Genomic DNA, 4,318 nt, shown 5'->3' with positions numbered 1-4,318 from the left:
ATTAACAACCTTGAGTTAATTTAGTAGTAGTTTGAAGGAATAAGGATCAGTCCACAGTAATAAGGACAGGAGCTCGATCAACATATATTAACCCTTGTAGTTTGTAACACTGTAAAGGTCCAGCCTCGTTTTAGATAAATCAAATGGTTCAAATGGTTTTGGACGGAACAGAAGAAGCTTTCGCTTAACGGGCTTACGAATCTAGAATCAGTGGATCACCAATACCTCCAGGCAGGAACCTAGGTATAGTACCGATGAACAGGGAAGACGAAAAATATGGCAAATCATAGTAAGATACTATCCTTAGTCCTAAACATATACATATTCAGATTTGCGTAGTAAGGACAGAAGGCCTACGGCCCATGTTATTCCTTGCGGACATTATTTCAAAACCGCTCGCGACACTCTTCAACATGTCCCTTTCACTCGCTCAACTCCCTAGAGATTGGAAGGACGCTATAGTCAGTCCTATGTTTAAGGACGGTCAGAGACAGATAGTATCTAACTACCGGACTGTCAGTCTAACCAGCATAGTCGTTAAGTTACTTGAAAATATAATTCGGGTCAGGTTGCTAAGCCACATAGATTCAAGCAATCCGTTAGCTCCTGGGCAACATGGATTTCGTAATAAGCGTTCATGCTTGACTAACTTACTTATTGCGAGGAGGGAGGATTGGATAGCAGCCCTAGATAACGGTCTGTCTGTCGGATTTTATATCCCATATATGTTAGACCACATTTAGAGTACTGTATCCAAGCAGCTAGCCCATGTCTGGTAAAGGATACTAACTCCCTTGAGCGTGTCCAGCGTGTGGGAACGAAATCAGTGAAGGGTCTTTCTAGACTCCCTTACGATGAGCGTTTAAAACGCCCACATCTTTTCCCCTTGTCGTATCGTAGGACACGAGGTGACCTTATACCGGCATTTCGTATCTTTAATTATGATTTGGGTGTTAATATGTCTTATCTTTTTGCTCCCTCCAGCACTAATAATCTCCGAGGTCATAGCAAGAAGGTTCATAAACCACGATCTAATAAACTTAGAGTGGGGTGCCGTTTTTCTCATACAATAGTCAGTGACTGGAACGCCTTACTTGAACAAATGGTATCAGCCCCATCGGTGAATATTTTCAAGGAGAAGCTGGACCTCCACTGGTAAGCAATCTATCAGGATTAACACAGGTTCACTAACCCACTATCCTTATTACTGAAGGCTGCAGTCTTGTTTTTCTACTTGCTATGTCCTATGAGATGTCCCGATCTAGTGGGAAGAAAAAGAGAGAATAAGTTAGGTTCAAAATCATTTCTCAGTATTCCGTACATCAAAATCAGATCTCCCCTCAGTCTGCCATAGGACAGAGTAAAGAGGTCCAGCTTTTCAAGCCGCTCTTTGTATGGTAAACCCCGCAGTCCTGGAATTGCACTGGTAGCTGCCTTCTGTACTTTTCCTAGAATATCCGAGTCACCTTTTAAACAGGGGCTTGCATCTTGAATGCAGTTCTCAAGCTTAGTTCTTACTAAAGATGTATATGCTGCGGCGAACATGGTAGAATCTAACTTAGTGAATGTCCATTTTAAAGCCCAGAGGGTTCGAAACCCCTTAGCTGCAACCTCTCGGCAATGGGCCGCCATCTTAAGATCATGACTCACTGTCACCTCTAGATCCTTATGATACCGGACTACGGGTAATGACATATCCCCTATGTTGTACCTATTAACCTTTGAATCCTCCGAGTGCATGTAGATACACTTTGCCGCGTTGATAGGCATCAGCCATTCTTTAGACCAGTGGATCATATTATTTAAGTCTGTCTGAAGAGCACATGCGTCTGAGTCTCCAGTTATTACTCGCCGGATCTTTACATCGTCAGCGTATAGTAGCCTTGGAGAATGCACTTTACTTGGATGATCACTAACACACATTATAAAAGCAAAGGACCGAAGACAGAACCTTGAGGTACTCCACTAAGTACTGGTCTCCAGATGGAACACTTGGAACTTGTTTTTACTTTCTGTCTACGACCTCCTAGGAACTCCTTAATCCATTCTAAACGAGGTCAGGCAATACCAAGGTTTTCCAACTTCAATAGCAGTCTATTAGTTGGCACCTTGTCAAAAGCCTTACTGAAGTCTATGTAGATAACCTACACTGAGTTTCTGTCATCTAGCGCCTTTATCCAAAACTCCCTTGCTATAAGGAGGTTCGTTGTACAGGATGGGCTCTTCGTACAACCATGTTGTTCTATGTTTAGCAAGTTATTGGTTTCCATAAATGCCATTATGGTCCATCTAACTATTCTTTCCAATGATTTAGCTACAACACTGGTGAAGCTTACATGTCTGTAGTTCAATGGAACTTGTCTTGGTTCTGTTTTATGTATAGGAGTGACGATTGTGTCCTTCCAGTCCATAGGTAACACACCTTGTTCAAGTGACATATTGAATATCACAGTCAGTGGGGCCGCGATATATTGTGCAATATGTCTCAAGGTTTTGGGGTGTAATTCATCTGGTCCTGTTGACTTTTCCATGTTTAAGGTGCTATCCAATAAGAACAGTGGTATTTTTCCTCTGAGTATATTTTATAGCATTGATCGTTAAAATACGCATCAAGACTACTGTTTTTGCTCCAATTGAATTTATTTCAGTCAAAGTGATCCCCAAGGGTACTGTTTTTTCTCTAGAGAAGTTTATTTTCTATACTTTATGAGTACAGATACAAAAAACGAAAGCCACTGGTATTTATTCCTCATCGTTTTGTATATCTTTGAGTATTGTCTGTTTCCATAAGTGTTCAGGTCTTTTTGTAACTACTGAAGTCGGATTTGCTTACTGTTGCCAGGTCATATCGGAGAAATAGAGGCGACTTGACTACAGTTTTCGAATTGCTTAGTGATAAATTTGCATCTAATATGCCCTCATTTTTCTTGTACTCCTAATCAGAGAATTTACGAAGATACTCCAGGAAAGTTCACCAGCCCAGTACAAATTACTTGTCAGTTGACCATCGACCTTCCCATCGAATCATCGACGAGAGGAGTTCATTACCTCAGCACGTGGTTGAGGCTCCATCCGTTGATTTTTCAGAAGAAAGTTGGATCAACTGAGAGACCACCATTGCCAATAATAACTCAGGCCATTAAGCCTCCTGTCCCTTCCAAACTGAAACTGAAGCATTAATTTATATATAAACACAAAACAAATTTATGGCCCAATTGAAACATCGTTGTGGCAGACCTGTTTGCTATTTCCTTGTCGATGATGGTATAGCAACTCACGTGCAATTGAGTTTGTTCGTATTTCATTCGATAGTCATTTTGTTAAATTATCAACGAACTGAGTCATTCGTACAGTATCTTATCTACACAATCGTACCTTTATTATTGTTTCACTTGTATGAACATATATGCTTGAGCACTGCTTACTGCCTTCATATATATATATATATATGTTCATGCTATTCATGTTCATTGCTCTCTATCGCTTAATTGTACTCGCTTACTCGTACTCATATTCGTTGACTCGCTCGCTCGCTTGCCTGCTTGCCTTTCGGCACAACTTCTTTATGCTTGTTTAACGTGGCTGTAATTTGGGATGTCTGTGTGTGGTCCCATAATGAATGTAGTCAGTACTTCGTGTCCGCCTTCTGATTAATATTGAGAGCGTTATCTAGTGACGGTCATGAAGACAAATAGTATACGAAGTTTAAGGATTATATTAAAAACCGACCACCACAATGGGATGCAATGTGATAACTGCAATAAGTGGTATCATAGTGTGTGCACCGGACTCACATCTGCTGCAAGCCATTATCACCCTGATTGTGCGAAGAATGTTGTTCTATAAAGTTTCTGCTGATTCTAGAGGAGATTGAGCTACTGAATATAAATAGAAAATTGCCCTCAGATAAACAGGCAGCGGTAGATGAAGGGGATTGCGCTTCCGAGGAAATTTAAAGCGTTATCATGAGCTCAGCTTCAGAATCAAATGAGACCACAAAGGTGAACCTCATCAGGGAAGCAGATAAGCACATGGATGTAAATATTGTTACAAAGAGAAAAAAGAAGCGCACAGAGAAGAAGAAATTACCTATAGACAATACCGAGGTGTGTGAATCTGTGGTTTCAGTTCCGGATTTACAAATCAACAATTATTAGCCCGCGAACTTTGAAAGTGGTTACATTTTTTCACGTGGTTTAGGGATTCTTCGACTTGCTCTTTTGTAGGGTGTATTATACTGTGATTATCATCCTATCCTGTACATTGGGTAAATCTTACCCCGAAAAATAAGGAAAAAACTTATTTTTATTCGACGGAC

Source organism: Schistosoma haematobium, chromosome ZW (assembly GCF_000699445.3).
Source record: "Schistosoma haematobium chromosome ZW, whole genome shotgun sequence".
Classification (NCBI taxonomy): domain Eukaryota; kingdom Metazoa; phylum Platyhelminthes; class Trematoda; order Strigeidida; family Schistosomatidae; genus Schistosoma; species Schistosoma haematobium.
This window is presented reverse-complemented; position numbering follows the sequence as displayed.